A 26,582-nucleotide genomic window follows, 5' to 3' on the forward strand; every position below is an offset into this window, starting at 1 on the left:
GAAGTTTCCCTTTTAAATTGCAGGAAAGTACAGGCAGATGCATTTGCTACATTTTAACAGAATTTTTCTTTTCAGTCTGCCCACTACAACAACGGTTTCTACTGTCAGTTATTTGTTTGCCGCGTTGTTTTGCTGTTCCTGCTGTAATTTTCATAAACGGTTTGTTATTGTAAAAATGCATGTGCACGTCTTTGCTCATGCACGATACACGTTAAGTTTGTTTTCATGTCTGTTATCGTGACAGACGCGCTGTTATCGTGTCATAGTTCATGTTGAACTATGACGCGATAACAGCTGATCACTCTTAATGCATTATCCCATAAAAATTTATAGTAGCTTGGCGTCAGTATTATTTCCTCAAAGACATCAGCATTTACATTACTGTGCACTGTATTCACAAAGAAGTGTCTTTTACTGTTTACAATTCCCAGTATTTTTACAGTAGTGGTTTTTTTTAGTGTCGTAGTAGTAATCGGAGATGGGAAGTAATACGTAATCCGATTACTATTGTTTTCAAGTAACGAGTAAAGGGATTACTATTGCAAAAAAGGATTTAGATTACTGTTACTTTCCCTTAAACATGCTGCGTTACTGTGTTACTAAACCATGATTTTAGTAACGCACGTCATTACGACCTCCGTGGCAGCAACAGACATGTGTGGATCAACAGTGGATAATATGGAGCGCGGGAGAGAGTACGACCATGCAGCGTTTAAAGCTTGGAAGTATTCACATTACTTTGAGTTTGATTCTGTAAAAAGTGACAAAAACATTAGCGTCCGCTGTTCACTCTGCGTGGGAAGAAAACTTCCTTCTGCAGTGAAAAATTAAGCTTCAAATCTGAGCAAGCACGGGAATGACCTCTGCGGCACCGGGCAAACCTCCCCCGGCCCCACTTCTGCTAAACAGATGACAATAGATTTAGGAGCGACAGGACTTAGTGCTGCAGAATCTTTGATTTTATTTATCTTTTGCTGCGTTTTACTTGCATCTATTTGAAAGAGTGAGTGTAAACACAAACTTATTTTATTTTATGTGCTGGAATATGCTGAAAATAGGTTTAAATGTTAAACAAATTTCTTCCAGTCAGAGAATGTTGCATATAATTTAATTTTTGCTTGATGCAACGTGCATAAAGTTAAAAGATTAAAACAAGTTTTTAAAAGAGACTTTTTCATTTGATTACATTTTATATGATGCATTATGCAGAAAAAATAGAATGGGGTGAAAGGTCTATTGCTTTATTACCTATTCAGGTTGTGTATCCTTTTTTAAAAAAGTAACTAAGTAATAAAGTAACTAATTACTTTTGAAAATAAGTAATCAGTAAAGTAATGGGATTACCTTTTTCAGAACTAATTAGTAATTAGTAACTAATTACTTTTTTCAAGTAACTTGACCAACACTGGTAGTAATAATAATAATAGTAGTAGTTAGTTGCTACATTTTGAAAGGTGGAGTATGTATTTATGCTAACACATTACACTCTGTGATGCTAACAGTTATTGCAAATATTTTTTAAAAAAACTGAACCTGTAATCATTTAAAAAAATTTAATTTTTCTAATTCCTATGAGATATTTCATCAGACTCACAGCTTAAATGTGTGTTCTGTATCTTATTCTGCATTCATGGAAAATGTTGTAAACCCCCACCACCACCGGCTTTATTTGCTTGATTGTAATTCACTGTCTACTATTTGAGAAGTCGAGGCAGCTTGCTATTGATTTTATTTAGAAGGCTTCTACCCTTTATATTATATATTTTATTTCTATAATTCACCATGCATAGGAGAGCAATTGGTTCGAAGTGCATGCATGAATCAATGTTTCCCTGGAACTAGCTCTGTTGACTGCATGCAGTTCAATACCTCCTATTTATGTTTTAATTACGATGATCTACTAAGTGTAGGGAGCTCTGGCCTGCTCTCACAATCAGCAGCAACAAGCCCGGTAGAGTATGTCATATTTTATTCAATTCTATACATACATGTGTCTGCACAGAGGATGGTGATCTGTAGTGATCCGCTTTCACTGGCACGGTTACAGCTGATGTACACAATGGGAATTTGGTAGAAAACGCTGAACACATGACTGACTTATAGGAAGCTACACGTGAAATAAGCAGTGGCTCATTTTATTTGCGTCGTTCAGTTTTGGGGTTTTTCATGCTCAGTTCTGATGCTCTTCGTTGGCAGTGTAGCTCCATACTGGGCTTTAAACCCCACCGTGTTTGTTCTGTACTGCTTTTGTTTGGCACACAACAGTATATCATTTAATCAGTCGCCATTAGAAGTGATTGCTTAACTCAGTATGCCATATAAGTGGATTCTGGCAAGCCTTGAAGCCATAAATTTTATTGACTCGAGTAATTAGGAGAGATCAATAAAAGGCAGTTTCTTTCACAGTCCTGCTTTCCCGGGACTGCATTCGTTGGTGCGCCTCCCTGTTTCCTGGTTCCACTGCAAAATCTCAACGCGATGACAAAGAACTGCTTTAAAAAGCTGAACCAGAAGGTTTATGATGTATTTTATGAACATAGGTATCTCAGTGCAACAACCTTTTACAGTGTCAGCCTGAAGTCAGGAAGAAATATGATTCTATTCTAAAGAGAAAGAAACCACCAGGGCTCCACTTTTCCAACTTCTTTGCAATTTGTTGCCGTTGTTTTATCTGGTGCCATTTGCAGATGCTCCACCAGTAATACCTATTATGATACAGTAGAGAAACGGCCCCATAGTGTGTTCCTGTCAAGTCTCTTAAGTTGATAGCTGTGTCTTTGCACACTGCGGGAAGAATCCCTTTCTGTCAAACAACAGCTGGTGAAGACAACATGATGCGGAGGCCACGGACGAGTGAGCCATCAAACCTCCGTCTCTGACAGCATTTTGGCAAGCCGTGTTTCATAAGAGTCTGTCTCTCTCCGCTCTGCTTTTGTGCTGCATGAAGCAATAATAATTGGCCTATGTTCTCACTTGAATGGTAGACGTATCCCCCGTGCGGCAAAAACAGTCAAAAACGGGAAGTTTGGAGGGATGTACGAAGGAAGACCCAGGAATTAGCATGAATGAAATGAATCACACTTCTCCAGGGAGTATGATTCATTAGCTGGAAAATGTTCAGAGGAGGCATTGGTGGCAACCAATAAAACTAATATAACTTGTCCTTTATGAGCCTGAGCAGCTATGAAATGCGAGATTACACTACAGATGAAGCAAGTCTTTTGCTGACAGGGTTCAAAGAAAAATTCTTGCAAGGAATGGATCTACAAGCTGTTCAAGTGAGCTGCGTGAATTAAAAAATCCATGTAGGAAAGGCCACGAAACCATTTCTTTAAATCATTGTGTTTCATCCAAGCACTAAAGCATTTCCATCAATATGCTACACCTACGTTTTCCTGCAAACTGTTATTGAATCAAGCCACAACAACCTTATCCTCAGCTCCATCAGGGCCCGCTTTCAGTCCAAAGCAAGCCCCTATTCTCCTTTCCTTGATCCCCTCTGAAAAGCAAAGTGATTAGAAGTAGACTTAAAGTTGACTATAGCAAAAGAAACCCCTAAAAAAAAAACAACCCTCCCACCCTAAAGCTCCACCCATTCCCAACAGGACTTTCCTGAATCCCCAAAGCCTTGGGCATTTTATCAGCATCAAGGGATCAGGCAGTCTCTCCCACTCTCTTCAAACGGGTAGCCCGGTGTGTTCCGTGGCCTTGTGTGTAATCTCTTTGGCTGTCGACAGATCTCGCAAAGGGGTCAGCTGTGATAACAGGATCACTCAGGTGGAGACGCGGGCGGGGGGAGGAGACCGCTAAAGAAAGGGACAGAAGCTAAAAGGAGAAAAATGCAGGAAAGTGCAAGGTGAGCTCCCCCTCGCTCAGTGGGGCTGGTTCTTCTAATGAGAAAGAATACCTTCTTTTTTTTGTACAAAAGATGCAAAGACATGAGACGTGCATGGACGTGCATGAGCACAAAAGAACAACAGCAAAGTTAAAACGAGCGAATGACCGAGGCAAAATCACTCAACGCTCAAGTCATGAGAAACTCATCTTTTTTGAGACGTTTGCTAATTTTAGACATTGTATAGACAAAACAGCCGATCCCGTACAGAATAATAACAATCAACAGATTAATCAATAATGGCAATAATAGTACTAATTATACAGCTGCAGCAGAATGAGCAGCCGGCTTTAGAGCTAAATGCAGCACAATAAGCTTTTGCTGAAAGAAATACAATCATGTCCAAGCTATTATAGTGGAAATAATAGAAAATCCAATATTTGGTTACAAACTGAGCCCTATTTGACATGGCTGGATGCCTGACAGAGCAGTGAGGCGCCCTGACAAGGCTGTTTTGCCCTGTCTTGCCCAGTCTGCCTCTTGCTAACAGTCTGACCTGGCATCTTATTAAAACTGCTATTACACATGGACTGGGGGGGAAAATAGGAGCAGCGGTGGACATAAATAGTGGAAAAAAATGGAAAGGTGAAAGTTCGCGGAAAACTCGGGAGCCTCAGTATCAATTTTACGCTTGGGCATCCAGCTGATATCAAGCAACAGAGACACATTACTTGTGCCCCATCACACATTCAAGCATATACACAAAGAAATGTATGCATGCAGACGCACACAACATCCACAGACTCGCCCTTTTCTCCCCACAACCCCCCGTTTTTTTGACTCTCTCTGACACACACATGCTGAGAAGCAGCATGGTAGGCAGTGACACAAAGCTAATGCCTTGTCACACAGGCTGTCAGCAGATTAGCCAGTGGATTACACCCCAGCCATTAGATGTGCACAGAGCGAAAGGCCACAAACATGGTAGCAAGAGAGTAGAAGAGGAAGAGAGTGAGGCAGAGTGTGAGGTTGGCAATGAAAAGGCATAGTCTGGAGTAAGGCACGGGAACAGTTAATAGAGGACAATTTAAACTTAAAAGAAGAGGAGGGAAAATAAATGGCGACCGCAGAAAGCAACAAGTCACACGTAGTAGATTTTGAATGGGGAAGATGTAAGGATAAGAAGAAAAGCGATTGTCAAGAGAATTTGTTGCCAGAGCAATGGTAACAAGATAATCACAGAGACAGGACAGGCAAAAAAAAAGTAATAACAATGGTAAAGCGGGAGTCGTGGAGAAAAACAGAAAAGAGAGAAAGGGGTGGGAAAGGATCCAAGAGCACATGAGAGTCCAGAGAAGAGGGAGGGTTGTGTAGTGTACAGGTAGGGGGGGAATGAAAAGGAGTGGAGGTGATGAGAGACATGAGAGGGGAGAGAAAAGGACGCTTGAAAAACAGAAAGGGAAGGGGAGGGGAGATGGAAATGACAGAAGCAGGAGTGGAGATTAGAGGGGAGAGATGGGATGTGAAGCATCAGAGGACAGGGTTGAGAATTCTCTGCAGTATATTAAAAACAATGCAGCATGCAGCAGACGAGCAAAGGCAGATGATAAGAAGTGGAAGATGGACCGTAATGTAAAGGATTAGTGGAAAAAAAAAAACATTTTAAAGCTGATTTCGCACATTTTTCACCCACAGTAGCCACAGGAATTCTAATATTATTACAGCCTGGGTTTGGCGTGTTTGGCGCTACACGTAGCTTACTCAAATGTCAATTTAAAGAGACAAACATACCCTGCTGCTAACATCTGTCACAATCTGCTCATTTCAAAGAGAATCATCTCGATTACCTTTGTCACTGAAGACGTTTTGTCACAATAGTCTAAAAGCTGATTTGTATTTAGATCATCACTGTACCGTACACGTGTCCCTTTCACTCCACGAAAATTCAAATTTGAGCAGAAAAAAAATGTTGCATATATTTAATATTTCTCTCTTTCATTAAAAGAAAGACAGAAATTTTGGGACGGGATCGATAGGACGGTACATTGGGCATACCCCGGCTGGTAGCAGCCCCTTTTTCTTCCCACAGATTATGTGTGTTTCATTCTGTTTAGTTTGTTTCTTTTGCCTTCTTTTTTCTTATTTTTGTTTGTATGTACTATAAATTTGGAAAAAGTACAAAATAAAAAGTATTAGAAAAAAAAAAGAAAGACAGAAATTACAGTTTCTTTTAAGGCTACATTAACTGAAGGAGGCAAGGCTGTCCACAAAAATCTCTGTGTCTGAGTATCTGTGTACTTCCACTTTCAGGCTAATAACTGCATTAATTTTGGGGGGATTCGACTAGAATAGGTTAACATGCTTTAATTTTCAAATCACATTATTCTTCCCCTGCTATGCATTACTCTATCTTTCCTAGAATCACTAGCTTTCAAATTACACAGTATGTATTGGTGTTAGAGGCTGATATGAGCTGTTCACCAATATATAAGTATCAGCATTTGTAAAAGCCAACAAATAAAAATGGGGAAAAAAAGGAAAGAAAGAAGAGAAACACCCTTCAACCATGTCATGGTGTTGATGTTGCATAGTTTGTACACTAGAGGGCGCCCTGCAACTTCCCTGTTTGGAACGACACAAACCCAACCAGGCAGCTGAGTTGGGAAGAGGAAAAACACATAATCAACCGTTGTGACGATAAAACAAGATCGGTAAGAAGTTGTGGTTTGTTTTTGTTTTTTTGTTGTTTTCTTTTATTGCTACTTTTGCGGGAACAGTGGGTTGCTCCAACTGTTTTTTTATGCTCTTCCTTTTTTATATTTTAAGGACATAACTAGCTACACATAGCAAATGTTTGAAATCTGTTTATGCTTTATGTGTCTGTAAGAAAACAAAATATCAGCCAATATATCGGATTTTTAAATCGCCGAAAGTATCGATATCGGTCTTAAAAATCTTATATCAGTCGAGCTCTAATTAGCCCACTTGCTGGACAGGTTTCACCCAGATGTGCTGCACGTTTCTCTGGCCTTAGCGGCATAAGTAATTTGGATGTACTGATGAAACAATCCCAAGCTTCATTTAGTAGTCCATTTAGCAAATGACAAAATTACATTTTTTTAAATATTAATTGCAATTTTATCTCTAATTTTAATGATACTAACTATCTGCTGCTGTAGATAATGGGATGTGATTTAAAAAAGAAGACTGTATTGTTAGGTTCTGTTCATCTCTCCCTCTCTCCTCTGTTTTTTTCTTTTCTTTTTTCTAACCAGTCTCTGATTCCTCGTGGAGAGGTGTCAGGCCTCCTCAGTTGGTGTTTCACTTTACAATAATCTACTTCACTGCCCCTACTGCCACCGCTACCTAAAGCCCCCCCCCACCACAAAACCACTTTGCAAATGTAATGACACATAATTGTCTGTTGGATTTGCCTGCTAGGGGCTTCGTTCTGAGCCGGTATTTGTACAAGAATGAAAAGAGGGAGATGTCAAGTTAACAGGGGCTAATATGAAATTCTGATATCCATTAGGACCGGATATTGCATTCAGAATAGCCATAAGAAGGATGCCATACTGTGCTAACACACAAGTCATGTGTTTATGTGCGCTTTGAGTTTCTAGTAGCATATAGACCAGTTGGTGATAGACTAAGGAGTGGTTTAAATGTTTCCGAGCTTGCATGTGTGTCAGCGTGTACATGCATAATGTATGTGCATGCATGCATGCATACAGGAGGATATATTTGCGTGTGTGTGTGTATTTGACAGCGAGTCTGATGTCATTCAGGACGCTTTAGCAGGTTGAGTGATCCGAACGTGTGCTGCGGAATGAGTTGCGACTCCGAGTGCCGGAGGGAGATGAGAGGGAAACTAAATGTGTGAATCCCCACAGGATATTTAGACTGTTTATTATGATAAGCTCCTGTGTGCGCGCATCCTCTATATAAACATGAATAAATACACACATAAACTTGTGAAGTAAGAATGAAAGAGAAAGATGAAAATGCAAACGGGGAAACGGAGAGGAAAAACAATGATGAGGAGACAAAGGAAAGAGGAAAAAGAGTTAGGAGACGCGTCGAGCAGCGATCAGCTCGTAGTTCACAGCCTTTAAAAACTAATTCCACACTGAGCTATCCATAGCTATCTCATATGGGAGCCATTCCACCTTTTAAACCAGCTCTGACTTAAAGCAGGCCCAGATGTAAGTCAAGGGGCTGCTTTGGATTAGCCAGCGAGAAAAACTCATTTCCTTTGCCATTTTACGAGCATTTAATTTGAAACAATTAAGATATTACGGTGCTGCGAATTCACTACACAGAGTGACAGCTGGGAGCAATCCCATAAACCCCTGAACCAGTGAATGAGCCACCTTGTGACTCTTTTCTTTTTTCTTCTTCTTTTTGCTCCACTCTCCTCCTCCTCCTTTTCCTCCATCTCATCTGCTGTTTCATCGAAGTCTTTGGCTCAAGGCTCTGTTCACTGTTCAGGTGAATGTACTACCTTTGCTTCAGCTGACATCTAAACGCTGCCGCCAATTAATTTAGCGGCTCGTAAATGCACCAGTTGGCTGATGAAAGAATAGCCTAATTTCCAGAGTCTAAAGGGAGGAAGAGAGTACCGAGGATGTTTACCTTCTGGACGGCTTTTTATTCATCTCGGCTTTTGTTGCATTATTGAAGTTTTAGCACAGGCTGCCTCACTCATCTTTGGAGAAGTACATGAGAACGGTGCTAACTACAGGGGGCAGCAAATGGTAAGCTGAGATTCCGATAGCTGTCAGTGTGGTCGTCATCATGAAACTGTTTTCTTTCTTTCTTGTTTTTGCATACTGCTGGACATTTTTGAATTGGGGCACTTGTTTGACGTCATGCAGCTGTTTATTTCCTGGACTTTGATAACACATATATTGATCACCCTCCGTGTCCTATCTGTCCTACACTTAAATAACTCTGCCACTCCCCGGCTTCAGATTCGCGCGAGCTTTGTCAGCTTTCACCCATCAATTCACCTCCTCCTCCTCCTGCCTCCCACATTGGCATAGAAGGGCATCGGAGGTGTGAAATTGATGAAGGTGTGCTTGTGAAAATGTCAGTGGGGGATCACTGGCCAAAGAGAGAGTGAGGGAGAGTATATTTTTTGAAGGAGGGGTAGAGGGAGTGACGGATAGGAGTGGCAGACACTCTTTTTCATGAACACTGGACTGTAAAATGGAGGACCCAGTGCAAACAATGGCCATGATCAATCGGCTATGGTGAGAGGCTCCTCGTAAATGCCCACATGTGCTAAAAGAGAGAAAAAGAGAGGGGAGAAAAGGCAGGATAAAGAGAGAGACAGACGGAAAGAGACAGAAAGAAATGAGGTATGTGTCACTATTAGTTTGGCAAGGAAAAGTCAGAGAGGTAGAGAGCAGAAGAAGTAGATATAGAGAGCAAGACAGAGAAGGATGGAGATAAATGAGCAAGTGGTATAAGATGATGACAAGGTAAAAAGGCTTTTAGAGTAAGGAGGAATTTAAATAAATGAAAAGACAAGAATGGGAGTGGATAGAGGGGAAACAGACAGAAAAGTGGGAGTGTGTGATTCGCCCTCAGACTCACCTATTTGAATTCAGGCAGGAAGGGAGAATCACAAAGAAACAAGAAAAGAGCTGAAATGTAAAACAAAGGGATCGTAGCTATATTACATTATCACATCGTTGCAATGATTCATCCTGTTTTAACTCGGTCTTTTTACTTAGTCCTGTAGATGGTTCGCTGTATCCGTGGCCATCCCATGGACAGCTTTTTTTCACATTGTTTTATTGTTGCATCGATAAATAATTTCAATGAGACAAAATTCAGCCAAAACTTTCCAGAGCTTAATATTTACTGTTTCCATTGTCATACAACAGAAAGAAAAAAAGAAAAGAAAAACAATAATGACGTGAGTTCAGGGATTAGCAGAACTGTTGAGTCACTAATCAACCAAACGTTGTATACCTAGCTCATTAAATATGTCTTTAACATAAAATGAAAATAAAAGATGGCCGCAGTTACTGTGATGTCACCCACAGGTGTTTGGACTCCAGTTTTTGAACCATTAGCAGGCAGATAACATTTTGGCTGCTACCATTTTGGTTTTGTAGGGGGCATAAATGATCGTGTTTGGGTGAGAGGCTGGAGTCCTGACTTGTCAGTGGCTCAAAGTAGAGTTGGTGTCTAGCAGACAGTCATGATGTACAGAGGTCAAAGCGGCCGGTCCCCTAACAAAATCCAAACAGTTAACTTATAAAAGAATTAAAAATTATTTTAAAAAGTCATCCACTGAATTAATTCGAATCAGTTTTATTTATATCTCACCAAATCACAACAGCAGTCAACTCAAGGCGCTTTATATTGCAGGGACCCTAAAAATAATACAGAGGAAACACCAATGATCAGATAACCCCCTATTAGCAAGCACTTAGCGACAGTGGGAAGGAAAAACTCCCTTGTAACAGGAAGAAACATCCATCAGAATTGGGTCACCCTCAAGTGGCCACTCCAGGAATTGCACATTTTTGCACTTCTGCTATGACTTTATTTTTTTTAACCCTGCCTGTTGGCGCTTACTAAGTTCTTACCTGTATTTTCTTATAGTGGATGTGCGCATAAAGTATACAGACCATATGTTCATTCTTTTGAGAAGGTCTGTATTTGCATGGAAACAGCACATAACATAACTCAAAGGCACAACAACTTAGGTATTGGTATTCACCGTGACAGCTGTTTGCTACTTAAGGAGGAGAGTAGTGGGTTCTCACAGCTTACCTGCATATGCATACCCTCCTTCTGCATAAGAAGGGCCCTCCACAGCTGCAAATGTGACTTCACGCTGACTGAATATTAGTCAAGTGCTGCTGGGGTTAGATTAGTTTTGGGGGAAAGCCCCTGTCATCCACTTTCACTTGTCCACCTCCACTTCCTTTAATCTTCCTCCTACCATATCAAGTGTATGAAAGCAGTGTTGATGCAGACTTGTAAGGGGAACACTGTGCCCGACTCACTTCACTCACACATAAATTTAACATTTATTCCAAATGCACATTTTAGCCGGTTTAGTGGACGGTGTCCTGAGCTAGGTTCCACAGAGTGACTCCATCAGGCAGGAGTTGACTCAATCTGTCCAACTCTCTCTCCCTTGCTACCTTTATCTCTCTCTTTGTCTCTGTGCAGGCCGCTGCACACCGCGGCTGCTCACGCCATCCCAGTTGATCTCTTAATGGACCTAATTGCTTTTCAGCTCATTGCACCCCATGCCAGCACTAAACTAAATCAAACCGAGGCCCCATCCACAAGCCTCATTGCAAATCTGATTCCGCTTGACATCATAATAAGGTGATATTGACTACTCATGACTCAGCAGTTTCAGAACAGATGACTAAGCTTTTGGTTTTCTCATCATGACATGCCCCGTGAAAGGAAAAACTGTTCAGGTCACACAAGAGTTCAAGTTACCTCCTTAGGAGTGCAGCCCATTGTGTTCCCGTTGTCGATATGCTTGCGACCCTCTGTGCGAAGGGCAATATTTGACGCATTGTTGCACACCGAGTTATGGATTATGCAACTAATACACAATGAACAAGCAGTCTGCGCTCGTGTGTGCTTCTTTGGTCTCACTACCTTTTGCATGGCATATTGATGTAACGTGCTGCACAGCTGATAGCAAGTGAAAACAGATCAAACATGAAACGCAGACCTTTAGTAAGCTCGTCTAATATTATAATATCTTTCGGATGTTATTGCATGAGATTTATGCATTTGAACCTTAAAAAAATGTCAGTGTCACAGTGTCTGTGAACTTTGTCAACATTTAGATCAAAATTGGATTCGCTGCAGTGTCAGTCAAATCGGATCAGATAGAGAGACAGAGAGTTATAAGGATTGTAGCTTATTTATTCAGGATAACTTAACATTGCAGAAAACTATTAACCTAAAAATGATTAATTCGGTTAAAGGTTGCAAAGTTCACTCTGATTGTTACAATTTTTCTTTGTGCCATCATGACTTTTCAAGAAAATAACTAATAATAATACACAATTTTCACCCTTTGTCATCAGACAGCCATCTTGGGTCAAGGTAATTCTCGAAGGCAGCAATTTGAAAAAGATAAACAGGGTTAATTTAATGGTCTGGCATTAAAAGAGACATTAAAGTGTGATTTGTCCTCAGGGACATGTGATATGACTGTGTAGTCTCCAAGTTATGTAGGTCAGTAAGTGAATTGTGCAGGTATTATCAGTGATTGTTTAAGGCTCTGTATACAGCTGTCTGGCGTCTGACCAGTAAATTAGTCACTTCTTCCATATCGTTTGCGTAGTTACGGCAATCAATCTCGCGTTGAAACATCACAATCGTTTCAGCGACATCATAAAAACCTTGTTTTGTCTGTGATGAACTCTTTGACTATTAAGTCTTCCAATTTTTGACTAAATGTTAATTGCTCATGAAGGCATGACTGTATGCTTAGCCATTCATCACATTTGACAGATTCCAAGAAGGAGAGAAGTATTAGATGTCTCGGCCAAGGACTAGAGTTGGGTGTTGGTTTACATTTTTCGTGCCTTGGAGATATGTGCAGTATCACCTTGGCATTTGTTGCACTTAGCCCCCTCCACCCACCACCCTCCTTCCTCTCTTTCTCAACTGCATGGGCAGCGGCCATAAATAAGTCAATCTCCATCCGTCTCAACACATTGGATTAGATTTATCCGCTTAAGATAGATTGTTATCCCAAAGAGCGCGAGTCTCGCTTGATGGGGAAATTAATTTTACGATGACTGGTTTACTTGATCGGGACTGTGGGGGGAGGTAGGGGCTATAAATGTATCAACTCCTGGGCGAGAGGAGCTGAAAACAACACTCCTTGTTTTTGATTCAGATAAGTTGCCTCTCTTCTCTGCAGCATTATACATGGTCCTGTCTTTGGTCACAGAAACCAGAGTAATGATTTGACAGACAGTCATTTGTAAAGTGCCAGCAACTTGTCAAGGGTGAGAAGGCCTGAACCTCGGGGTATGAGAAGATTGACAGTGAAAGATATTGGGGGGTTTTTTTGGTTGTTGTTGATTTTTTTTTTAAATCTAGCATTAAATGTGGTTGCTGAATTATAAATAGTCTGTATAATCAGAGTTACTCTGCAAATTATCTGCAATCAAAACACTAACTGAAGTGTTACTGATATAACAGTTATTGGATTGAGTTGCACTCGAATTGACCCAAACCTGTTGAGCAATGATAATGTGTGTCAACAGTAGCCTTTTTCAAATTCATCTGACAAACATTACTCAGAACCTCTTTAAGCAAAATAAAGGTTCTTTGTTTCTCTCCCCACAACTTATAGAACCACTCATCAAGCTGGTTCAGAGCTGAAACACAACACATAAATGTGACTTTAAGGTGTGATCCCAAAGAACTAAACAATGCACCAGTACAAAAAATCATCTAATGAATTAATCTGCTTTGTACAGTAGCTTAAACTGTCCACAAGGACACTGCTGACGACCCTGCAGAGGGAAAAGGTTTAACTTAAGCAGAAATGATCCACCAACTCAAGCACCATGGCACAAAGGAGCTGTGAAAGGCTAAGATGCTGCACTGCTAAAAGGGACTTGCGGTACTTTTAACAAAGAATAACTCTACAGTTACGATACTAGTGAAGCATATAGGGGCTAAATGCTAACATGCGACATAAATAACAGATGTAAGTATCTGTTTAAAATCTGAAGCTGTTTCAACTTTAAAGCAGTGTAAGGCTGAAAAGTCGTAGGTTATGTCCGAAGTTATTACGAGTCGTCCTATAAACCAACTGGTGCCAATAGTTATGCTAGTTTTGAGATATTTGACCGGATATGTGAACAGTTTTGACCTGTCGGCAAAACTAGAAGAAGAGTGACATTTGCCTAATGTTTGTGTAAAATATCATGCCAGTACCTGCAATAGCTGCCAACATATTCAACCAGAATTCAGATAGCTTGCGTAGCACATTATTTAAATATCCACAGCGCTTACTTTGCTTATAATTGAATATGGCATTCAAATTATTCAACAGTCAACTGCTGATTTTTGTCTACTGAAAAAGAAAAAAGCAGTTCCACAGAATTTCAAAGTATTGAGAATATTTAATGTTAATTAGTTTTCTAAAGTCAGAATCATCCCCAAAGATTTACTGTGTGGGTATGTACACAGGGAAGCACATACATCAAAGGGTTTATTTACATTATTCATCTAAAGCGAATGCCTATTGATACAGGATAACCTTTAGCATCGTTACTAGCGTTTGCATTGTATTTACATAGTAAATGTCAATCAGTGCTACACTTTGCATGACCCCACGCACATATAAATGTAAATATGTCCACTGCAGGATTTCAAACACTACTGACGCATGTAACACTAATGCATTATCACTGTCCTACAACAAAGAAAATTTCCCTTGCTAGAGTCTTTAAAATTGTCCTTTTCCTGTCAGTGCTGGTAGGTAAACCTGCAGCAGGTGGTAATCTATTTTCCCAGCTCTTTCTTGGATCCTTCTTATTGAAGGACAGTTGGTTTATCTTGTTGGGCAACAAAGTTCAGCCACGATAGGGGAGCAAGGCAGCCTCTTGATAAATCCTACCCTTGCCCCCATTTATCAACAAGTGCTGCTGTATTACTGCTATAGATGGTGCCAAGAATATAAAAGAACAAGGTTAGAAGCAGAGCAGAACTGTAAATCTAATATCTAGTGCCACGCAATTATATTCAAAGATCAACAATATTGTTGAGAGATTTGAAAAAACAAAATCTCTTGCAGTCATGCATCAAGGGTGAATGTCAACAAAATTGTTTTATTAAAGCAAATTGAGTTTTATGAATGAAATTGAATCTTTAAATGTTTGGAATCTGGCACCTCATCGTTACAACCAAATCGGCTTTCCAACCTCTACTCCTTTTACATAAGAATAATATTCCAAACAATCCAAGAAAGTGTTGTCGTGATATCCACACATTTGTGATCTACAGTGCATTGTGCCTTGAGACACAACAGTCTCACTCCCACAATGCTTTCTCATAGCCAGCAGTTGAGGCCAATAGTTCACCTTACAGTAATTTCATCGAGTTGCTCCATGGTTCATTGTCAGAAAACCAACACTTTCTTTTTCTACATGCATAGACTGAATCTAATTCTGCCCTTACAAAATGAAGCTGGGTATAATTTGCAGGTGTAAATCACCATCACGGTTACTCAATCAGATACATGACGTGGCTGAGTGCAGGTAAGAAAACAGATCTGCTGACTGCAGTAGTCTGTCTCTCTGTCTCTCAGTGTACTATTGTTGGATGCTAGATCTACGTGTCTGCAGGGCCAGGTTGTTCATCAGAGGTTTTGGCTTGCTGCCATAGAGGCAACTTTTCCGAAAACACTATTGGTCTTAGTCATCTGTCTCCCCAGGCCATTGCTGTTATTTTCTGTAGCCCTACATCAGAGGTCCATTCACTTCACTGTGTTATAAGGAGCAATATTATCCCCTTGTTGTGTGACATTATGCCTAGGCGGTGACATAGACATGCATGAACCACATCTAGGAATTCTTAGACTTGGAGGTTCCTGATCAACAGGCTGGCATTGGTTTACTTCCTGCATATGTAAAGGCAGTTTTCCTACATGAAGAAGCAATGCTTGCATGCATGCACTTTAGGTTCAGTTTGACAAAAGAATCAATATAAGATCCCTACAGGGATCTGTGTCTCTCAGGAGGGTTTAGAGGCACCTTACTGTACACAATGATATTTATTATGAACCAAACCAAAGTCAGGAAATGTAGGTAATGCTACATCTCTGTTTGTCCACTGTGGGGAAAAGCAACCATCTATAATCAAGTAACAAACACAAGTACAGTACAACTCGTATTTAAGATTGATTATTTTATGGTATTGTGTTTATTCTTGGCTTGGCAGCTGCATTTACTAGCTATAAAAGCTATAACTACTACTCAGGTACTGCACTTTGTAACAGATTCATCTTGTCTTGCTTACATAATACAGCATCTATACAAGTATTAGCACAGAAACTGATCATTTTGGAGACTACCTCTTTACTGGTAACCCATAGCTGAAATTAAAGGTACAGTGTATAAAATCTCACCACTAGATGTCAGTAGATTGCAACTGAATTCTGTTTTTTTACCCCTGCAAAAGAAGTACATCTAAGGTGTAGGGCTAATATATTTTAGTCAGCCAAGAGATATCAAAAACATTAAATCTAGACTATACCTCATAACAGCCATGACCAGCCAGTGTTTCTGAGCAATTTTCTACACACTATGTTGTAGCATATTTGAATAATCTTAACATTTAGTAATAAATCAGTAAAAAAAAAAGCAGATATGTGCCAATTATATATTTTTCAGTATTTTATATTTTTACCCCTTGAATCACCCCAAAGACTCTTTTTTTTCATCTGTAGTGAGTGTAAGGTGTCAGTCCGCTGTTACCTCAGCTATCAATCTGTCCAACTCTATTTACTCTGGAGGTGGCTGTAAAACTTTGTGGAAGGAGTTTTCTACGAATTGATGAGTCAGTGAAGCTAACTTCAGGTGCTGATGTGAGTTGTTGAGGATATTCTGAACTTTTCTGTTGATAAGTGCTGCTCTTAGCCTCCGTTAGCGGTTGTTAGCCAGTGTTAGCTGCTGTTAGTCTATGTTAGCTAGAATTAGTAAAACTTTCTTTGAGGTTGGATCTAGCAATGATAGAGTCAAACATGTAGTGAATAAACTCATATGATGTAAAATTGTAAGTTTTTTTTTTTTTTTTTGTCAGAGGTAAAGTGTGCTTTTTAGGACACTCAAGCTAGCACTATGCCATCATAGTGTTAGCTTATAATAGGCTGTTGTTGTTTAGCCAGCAGCTGTCCAGAGTTGGGAAGACTGCAGGTCAATTACTGACAATAAGTAACTGCGAAAATGTCATGAATAAATAAGCATGTTTGTGGACATTTTTGTGTGTTAGAGCACTAACTTCAGTTCAGTGGAGTGGCTGGCATTTTATCCAGATGCTCGTTAGATTGTCTCTTTCCATTGCGGTGTTTCTTTCCATCAGTTCCTCATTTGTTGTATTGTTTTGGTTTTATAATCAAACTAGCTTTCAACGAGTGTCAGGTCTGGACTGCAGACAGGCCCCTTTCAGTTACCAGACCTTTACCACACTGTTGTGGTTTAACATAGGCTTGCTTAAAATAAGCAAGACCTTCCCTGAAAACAAACATGTCTGGATGGTAGCATACATTCCACCATGAAACTACATCCACAATGGAAGTCCTTTAGAGCAATGCTGTAACCAGAGATCATAGAAAGTGAGTGGCATTCTGTGACTTTATGCGACTACAGATGAAATAAGTAATGGTGACAGGAAGTAGGTAGGACCCGAGATAAACGTTTCTCTACTTCTACCATGTCCCGTGCTCACAAGCCTATTTAAGCTAAGTTCAGTTTTAATAGGCTTGGACCCACAAAAAGAAACATACTTACTTTTGGGGGGGCGGAGTCTGATATGAGGGCATTATAGAGTCTTAACTTTGATTTGTAGATGAAGCAATGAACTATCCTGACTGATGATGGTTAGAGGGAGATGTTCCTGACCAACTGCACTGATTTCTACTTGTTTGTAATGTACTGCCTCCTTGACAACCAAAGCCATTCAATTGCCCCTTTTGACCTCACACCTCATTTCTGTGGATTCTCTCTAAATATGTGCACCATAGACACATCTTTTTTATTTGTATTAAACAGTCTGTTGCTGATACACATCGTGTTGGAATCTGATTCAAAATGACTTAAAAAGGGGGGGGGGAATCTTTACAACACATTTACAACTCTAAAATAACTGACATACAGAGACACATGGGAGCTAAAGAGGTTGTCTTGATTTAGCATCTGAAAATAATTACCAGGTCAAATCTAAACACTCACACCCACTCTGGCTCTTCCCTTTCACACCAATCTTCCTCTAAAATAGCCATGTCCAAATGGACATTCCTGCAGTGGACTTGGGAAGGAAAGTTGATCCAGGAGAGCTGGCCGAGTGGGACCTCGCTGAGTGACGTCACCTCTCCCCCCAACCCACCCACCCTTTCACACACGCAAAAACACACAAACGCACACACCAAGTTCGTGCTCAGGTCTCGGTGAAGAGAGAGAGAGAGAGGGAGAGAGAGACTCAGACAGACGTACCGAGGCGGATGAGTGAGGGGAGAGAGAGAGAGAGAGAGAGAGAGCGAGAGAGCAGTGCGTCCCAGGCACACCGCGCTCTCCAAACACAACCACAGTCTCGCCACGTTCAATTCAATGAAGATCTAACGAGCACAACAGAGACAGACCCAAACCAGAGAATATATTATACACGCCCCACGTGCGTGTTTTTTTTTTCACCCCCATCTCTCCCCCCCCAATCACCGGTGACGGACATCTCAAGGAAAGACGCGAAATAAGAACGAACAGACGGGGGAGGAAAGAAGAAGGAAAGAAAGAAAGAAGAAGAAGGACCTGAGGACGGATTTCTTTCCTCCACGGTATTTTCCCCGGGACTCGCCTGCCATTTAGTGGATGTAAAACAGAAAGAAGAAAAAGAAACTCGACTTCCCTTTACGCAGAAAAAAATAAAGGACAGACTGAGTTTGAGAGTGACTGCAAAATGGTGATAAGGTAAGAGATGTTTGACGAGCCTGGGAGTTTGGAGGTTGTGACGGTGGGAAGTGAAGTGGCTGCCGCAGTGATTTGAGGTGCGCGCACAGGCTCGCGAAGTTGGTTCAAACATTAGCGGGGGCCGTTACACGTATGTGGACGGGCTTTTCTGTCCTCGCGCTGCCGTGTTCGTGTGTCCAACTTGTAGTTTTTTGTGAACTCGCGCGACGCGATGTTGCTTTCAGGGCCACATTACAGTAAGAAATTCGCGCGGAATGACACGAAATAGCTTCCTTTGACTGGCTGATTTAAAAAACAAAAACCTTAAAATGCACCTGCACGTGAGCAAATTTGTCTGTGCTATATTTTGGTCATGACGTGGGGTTTGCGTTGAGGTGTTCAGTAGATTATCCGCACGCACTTAATGTATTTATAATATTTACGTTTGCTTTTTACATTATTTTTTTTATTTATTTTAAAATAAACTGGTAACTATTTTTTTCTGCGCTGTGTTATCCTAAAAAAAACACGTTATTTTAAGCCCTCTTTATAAGCCGAGTGGCTGTCGTGAGTATACGGTTCGTATTAGTGCATCCTGCCTTTGTAGGCAGCGAGTGGAGTGCGAGGAATTTTCAAAGTGCATTCTAAAAACTCTCCAGAGGTCCCTCATCTTACCTGTCTTTTTTTAGAACATTTTTCTAGTGTTTATTGACGAGGAGGCGTTAAAGTTAACTGCTTTTAAAAAATTAGAATAATAAAAGCAGCACTTGTCTGTCAGTCAGGTGAAAGCGAGCCTTTATTTCCAGGAGTACATGCCACCTGTGCTCAGTGTGCCAGTTGGGCCACTAGGGGACTCATTTTCTCCAGCCACTGAGGAGAATGCAGCAGAGAGGGGCTACAAGCCATGATTAGAGATCCCTCCTCTTTTGCTTGAAAAAAAGAAAGAAAAACTTTATGTAAGGTATAGCAACCAGTGTTAGAAATGTAACAAATGTCCCCAAGGATGAAATGATAGTTTATCAGCTTGATGGAAATTAATATGTGTATAACTACATAATCAGCAATTCACGTTAGGTGGGATTACAGTGTAAAAAAATGGATGAAAGAGTGACAAGATGTGTTGTGGTGTTGCTGTCTGGGTAAATGAAAAAGCAGGGATCGAAGGCAGAGTCGGCTAGTGAGGTGATTTGAAAGGCCAGTATGGTGTGTGTGTGTGTGTGTGTGTGTGTGTGTGTGTGTGTATTTAAACATTCAAATCAGAGTGAATGTGGGTGTTTGCTCAGGCGTTTTCATCGCACAGTGAGCACTCTGGGAAGAGCACGCCCAGCATCTCTGCACTGTACCTTCACGTTCGACTGTTCCAGGCTCAAACAATTAGCCCGATTTTGACACAGCACAATTAATGCTGTCACCACACATTCGAGTTCCACTTTCAGCAGCACTCGAAAGAGGGAGGCAAAATGGACACGCGCCGAGGCGGCGTTGCGTTTTAAGTGCTGCCTCCCAAAGTCGCTGAAGGGAGAAAAGAGTCTCAGTCATCGAAAAGTGGCACCGACGCGGCCATCTGCACTCCAACCCCTCATCCTTCACCTTCTGCTGTTCTAAAGCCTCCCAGACGATATGCAGCTGGTGAGCAAAGTCTGAACCTGTGAAAACACGAACGTGTTTGTGTGAACGTGCACGCGCAAAGGATGCAAAGAGTTTGTGGCATTCAAGCCGCTAAATTGAAAAATGATCAGGGGTTGGAAAGTGCCTACAAGGGGCTTGGGCCATCTTTTGCGTGCCTGCCGATCTGCTCCTTTTTTCTACAGTTTCTGTGCCTGAAGCACACTCTGAAATCACATCCTACATTTTTGACAGTGGCTGGAAGGAACAGCGGGTGTTTTGAAAACTTCACGTTTTAAGGGAACTCGAGATCTTTCAGACGCTTCTATTATTTCTGCTTCTTTTCCAGTGCGCATTCGCTTAGCTGTGCGATTTGATTGCCGCACCACTGGTTGGTTAAATGTTAAGCTCGCCGATAAAAGCTAATTGACAGCAGGGCCTTCGGTGTAACAGAGATGTCTGGAAGGACTGCGGGAGCTTTAAATATCTCCTTATCCACCATCCGTAACTGGCACACAGCCGAGGCCGGTTAAAAACAAGTGTGCCTGCTCCGCACACTCCCATTGTCTCAGCACGGATAAGTAGCTCTGACTCACTGCTTTATTTTGTTTTTTCAAGACTTTAAAATAAGAAAAGAAAGAAATGTCAGGAAAAACTTTTTTTTTGTACTACGTGTGTGCTTTTACATGCGCCTGTGTGTGTGAAAGAGAGAGAGCTCTACTTGAGGAATTCCAAGGCCAGGGCCCCTATTACAAGTGTGGAATGAGAAATCAACACTTACATTACAAAAATGGATACGTAAACACAGAGGCCGCAATTATCAGGCGCCATGGTGTTGGAACTGGGTGAGATGGAGTGCCAATATGTCTGTTAGCAATCACCCCCCCCTCGCTGCCTGCCCCCTGTAATCCAGTGGGTGTATTCTAGCTTGTTTTGTGCCAACAATGGCCCTTAACAGCTACCCACTGACTGGCAGGCAGGCTAGCTGGCAGGGTGGGTGGCTGGTGGATGCGAGAGAGAAGTTTGATGGGCTCTGGAGGGAAAACGCTTCCACGAAAGTTCACGTCCACGAAGCTCACGGCGTACGTCGCACGTGCATTTTGTATATGGAACACTTAAAAGTTTCTTCCTGCTAACCTGGCGTGTGCGGCTGTGCTTCGGGGCCCTCTTTCGACTACAGAACCCCCACCTCACAGAGGCCAGTCTGATGCATTGTGACAAATGAGAAAGCAGTTTGATTTCGCACAACACTGAGCTGCACCGCGGCATAATGAAGTGATCATGACTTTACCCTTGGTTCACTTTGGCTGTGGTCCCGCGGTGTTTTTCCTCTCTATTCAATCGCTTCACTCACTTATTTACTTGGCAAGCATTTCCTCCCTGTAACCTCTAGTACTGCATAACTAGCGTCAAGGGTGGGTTGCTTGATAAAAACCACCGCTACGGGGCATTGGTTTTACACATAGGGGAACGCTAGCAGTTTTTATTGATATTCAAGTTGCCATTGGGTTGGAATAATAAGAAGCCTATTTTCACGCCCAAGCAAAATCACCTCTACTGTCCATCACCCTGTCAGGGCAGAAAGCTGAGGCGTAAATATTTTTGGCAGCGGAGGGGATGGAGGGAGAAGCTGAGCTTGTTCTTTCCCCGTTTGCGCCCATTCTCCAATTCTGCGACCGATTTAAATGCCTTGTCTTGTTTTGTTTCCGTGTTCTCCCTGCTTCAAATTAGCCTCATTGAAATGAGGTGTAATTTTAGAAAGAAAGGTTCTTCTGCCTTCCTTCTCCATTCTTTCATGGCGATTTCATCTCCCTTTGTAAAATGCACTTGTAAGCGTTAAAAGCGGAACGCTCAGTGTCATTTCTAACAGCTTGGAGTGCTTCGCCTTGAGGCTCTGCCTCCAGCCTTTACATACAGGGGAACTATCGAAGTGACAGAAACACGGAGGAGTGCTTTTCTGTTGCAGCTGTCCTTTGCTTGGAGATTGTGTTTCAGGAGATATGATGGATGCCAAACGCCTGTAGCCAGTTGTGAGGACGTACATGGGGTGGAAGTATGCGGGTATGGATTTGGATCGGGGTCAGCAGCACTGGCAGAGTATTATAATTTTGCCCTTGACCTCCATTTTGGATCAGCCCCCCCCCATCTAGCAACTAAGAGTCTGTCACTATCCACACTTTGGGAAAGCTGCGGCTACTTAGAAGAAAGCTGAAGAGTGCTAGTGAAACATGATAATTCTGGCTTCAAATGCTGCATGAAAGAAGGCGATGGAGTATGAAACGGTAGCCTGGTGCTATTTTTTTTAAGGGATTCATTTTGATTGTACTGCAACCCAAAACATCATTTCTTTTTATGCCCTTCCTATTGTCTCATTTCCTCTTATCTTAATTTTTGGGGAAGGCTGAGAGCAGAATCCAGCGAGGTTCATTTGAATAACCGGCAGAATGAGGAAATAAAAGCTGGAGGAAGAAATGGAAGTGGCGGGCGGCCTGTGTGCATTCATGTCACACAGCTTTATCAAATTATTCCACAATAGCAGCCACACAAGTGATGGAATTTCAATTAAAGTATGACAGTTTCAGAATTTGTTTCTGCTCGCGTGCGAGAGAGAGCCACGTTACGTTTGGTGGATTGGGGGGGCTGGGGTGGGGGTGGGCTGCTGGTCTTGTACAGAAGACATATTTCCCAGTCTGTATTCTCTGTCTACTCACCTCCCTGCTCGCTCACCCCGTCGTTCTCCATCAAAAGGGAACGACTTAGCGGAGACACTTTTGTTCAGAGGCACTCTGTGGTTAGAGCCAGCAGCCGGGCAAAAATGGGGTGTTGTGATAAAGGTCTTTGAGACGAAAAGTCAAAAATGGAAGGCTTTGGCTGATAGGCTCTTTCCAGGAACAATTACGCTACCTGCTGTGCCAAATATAAGGGTGCAAGAGATAAGTGCAAGGGAGGGGGTGCTCAGCTCAGACTGGTGGCTAGCTCGTAAACTGGTAAAGAGCTACGTATATATGACCCTCAGGGGCTGTAAACTGTTTCAGGCCTGAGATTGTAACACACGCAAGCACTTCTGTGCTCACCCAGACGCCCAGTGTGTCTATATACGCACACACACACACACACACACACACACACACACACACATGCGCGTATGAATGTAGATGGTAGAGCGAAACCTAAGAATAGACTCAACGTGCAGGATTTATTGCAGCAGCAGTGCTACAGAAAAAATATTTGCATACATTAAACCACAAATAAAAATGACTTTTATCTTAAATGAAGTTTCGGAACAAAGGGTGTAAAGATTTGAATTTGTCGCCCATTTGCATTTCCCGGACTCCGACCGGAATTGGCAAGGAGCAGAGGATTCCATTAAAAAGTTCAGTGACATTGCCACATAGCAATTTCACGAATGAGGAATGCATTTAATAGGAGATGGATTTTTCATCATTTGGAAATGTTTCCCCGATTTGTGCCATAATTCTTGAAGTGACGCGTGTTTTAGTGGAATCCGGTGCACCCGCGGAGAGGTCTCGGAAGACGTATAGAAATCTCACGCGGAAGCTGGGAAATAGAGTAGAAAAAAAGTCCTGCACATGTGGACGTACTGGCGTCAACGCTGTGGGAATATGTCTCCTTTATTATTAATCGTTTACGTCTCTCGTTTTAAATCGGAATTCAAATTCCTGCATCGCTGCAAGGTTACGAGCGAGCGTTTAAATTCTGTGTAACCCCGGCATTCTCTCTCTCTACTCACTGTGCAATTATAGCTAGCTGCTTTGAAGAAGCCAGGCGGAACTAAAATGACTTTTCATGTCCGGTATAATGACTGCCATTTGGAAGCGGACATGGAGAGAAAGGGCGAGAGAGACAGAGCTACAGAGGAGAAAGAAGAGAGAGCAAAAAAGATGGAGGGAGGTGCAGAAGGAGGGAGAAAAAAAGGGGGGGGGGGGGGCAATCAGTGGATGAAAATGGCTTAGGTCACCTCTGGTTCTGCCCAGACAGCCCAAACCAACCACCTTTGATTCCTCACAGTTGAATCGGACACATTTTCTCCTTCTTCTTCTTTTTTCCCCTCCCTGTCTGCGCTTCTCACTCAAACTTCCTCTCTCCTCTTTCTTCGTCTTCCTCTTTCTTGCCATTGGTCACCATTCATTTGCCTTCAGCGGAAGCTTAGCAGCTTTAAGGCGGATTACAAGATGAATTGCAAAGAGCGAGACGCCGTATATTCTCTTTAGGGTGGGCCGCTGCAGCCAAAGGCCAGAGCTGTGGGCCGTCACCTGGGCTAGCAGCTGGCTATCTTTTACACCCCCCTCACTAATGAGGCCAGACAGTTGGGGCTGAAGTTATAGCTCAGGCTGGATGCTGTGTTGGTAATCTATTATTTAGACTCTCACGGGGAGCCTGGTCTCAAGAATTTCATGCATGCATTTTGCAAAGCAAATGGTAGCCCAGGGGGAATACAGAGCTCTGTGTGGGAAAGAAATGAGTGCATATTAGACATTAATGTGAGTGAGTATTAGGCATTAATGTGAGCTGCAGTGTTTCCTTGTCCTGCCTATTTCAAACCTGCCAAGACCCAAAGGAAATTTTTTCTTCTTCTGATCCCCGCCATTATACTAGAATAACAATGTTGGTTAAACAGATGCGCTTCGATGGTGCTAGCAATGCTGACAACTTAATTCGGCGCATGAGTCTTTTTTGTCTTCCCCCCACCCTTCCATCCTTTATTTCGTACCTCATTGTGATATTTTAGGGATGACAGATCAAGGTTGTAGCTGGGTCTTCAAACAGCCGACACAAAAGAATGGGTATATCTTTCCCTTCCCTTTTCATGTATATTTTAGGAACTATTTCAGAGGGGTTTCGGAGAGTTGCATCACACTGTTATAGATAACACTGTGCAGACAGGCCTTGTTTATATTTAGTCAGGCTAGAAAACTATGCCACACATGACCCCGCCAATGTATTTATAGTGAAAATTCCCTTGGCTACCAGGGATGTATAAAGTAATACTTAAATTTGTTTATTCGTTTATTTCTATTTGCATGTTTCTCAAGTGTACCATTCATCTACACTGAGCATCTAAACATTAGGACCCGACATGGCGCTAGTATAAAAAACAGCGAATGAGGAGTCGGTATCTTCCAGCCTGCCACATTCGTGTGAACACTTTGGGCAATTAACTGTATTTGGTGTTGTACATATACAAATCTACTGGGAGATGAGATGGCAACAGTTAAACATAGAAAGACAGTTTTAGACAGAGCTGTTTAGCAGACTTAGGTTACTCTTAAATGGAGTTCATGTGGAATGGCTTAAGATGTTTGAAATGGTTTAAGAGTGCTAGATAGCATAAATAAGCTAGGCATACCGAGCCCGGTGAAGTCACCAAGATATCCATGTATCTTCATCTTGATGAGACATACTGTAGCTTTCTGTTCTAAGAAGCGAAGCTTATGTGGAAGTGCTTTAAAACTGCATTTGTATTTCAAGCCAGCAGGGGGTGACTGCTCTGGTTGCAAAAAGGTTTCTGCTTCTATAGAAATCTGAGGGGGAAATGACCCTTTGCCCTGTGATCTCGACACGTTTCGACAAGTTCTCAGTCGCTGTCATACTGAGCCCAACAATATGTTCATTTTGTAAATGATGGTAACTATTAGAGTCAAAAAACATTAAACAGTGCTTTACAGTATATGTTGCGATTGATTGATGCACAGTGTGTCCTCAGTTTCTCGGGTGGAACCATCCCTCGTTTGTCACGTCCAGTTTCAAAACACCAAGATCAAGGCTTCAAGGACTTCACCAGCCAGTGGATGATATCATGCTAGTGCTGTGTGTCTTGTAAACGTTGTTTATTCATCAGATTCACCAGGGCCAAGCTGCCACACTTAAAGCTGCGGTGTGCAACATCTCACCACTAGATGTCAGTAGATTGCAGATTGCATGCAGTTTTCTTACCACCAGGTTCAAGTGCATCGTTCTACCTATGGTGGCTGCTGCAGGACAAACATGGTTAAAAAGTTTGAATTTTTTTTTTTTTTAAATTTTTTCAAACCCCACGTGTCCAGGTGTTAGGTTGAATTACCTTTCGATCGGAAAGCAGGTAACTTCAGTGTCGCGTTTAAAATCCTTCGCCCTCTGCAGCTCCTTCCATCTGGAAAAGGGTACTGTACCTGTAATTATCCTCGTTTTATCCCAACGCCCGTCGTGTGTCTCTTTCCTTTGCATTTTCACTTCTGTGTGACCTATTCTCAGATGAAATCGTACCTATGAAAACATTGGTATGGTCCTTCATTTTTTAAATCTGAAGGCGCAAGCACGGATTAAAATTTGCCTCCGAGGCATGAGAACGCCTACGAGTTCTCTTCTCCTTCACCTTTAGCCTACTACGTGTGTGGGACATAAAACACGACTAGGCAGAACAGCGATGTCCCTCTCGGCGACTGCATTCAAGATGGCAGGGG

General features: G+C 41.9%; 1 protein-coding gene across 40 annotated transcripts in view; it reads left to right on the forward strand.

Moving 5' to 3' along the window:
• Positions 1-26,582, forward strand: part of LOC120721802 (receptor-type tyrosine-protein phosphatase delta-like) — a 404,829-nt gene that overhangs the window by 246,974 nt on the left and 131,273 nt on the right. Inside the window, exon 1 of one of the 40 annotated variants that reach the window (XM_040012366.1) lies at positions 18,078-18,537. The exons of the other annotated variants lie outside the window; for them this stretch is intronic. The gene's annotated coding sequence lies outside the window, so the exon portion shown is untranslated. Of the gene's footprint in view, positions 1-18,077; positions 18,538-26,582 lie in introns of those variants that run through there. 40 annotated transcript variants of the gene reach the window in all.

This window comes from Simochromis diagramma, unplaced genomic scaffold, assembly GCF_900408965.1.
Source record: "Simochromis diagramma unplaced genomic scaffold, fSimDia1.1 OVJJ01000604.1, whole genome shotgun sequence".
Classification (NCBI taxonomy): domain Eukaryota; kingdom Metazoa; phylum Chordata; class Actinopteri; order Cichliformes; family Cichlidae; genus Simochromis; species Simochromis diagramma.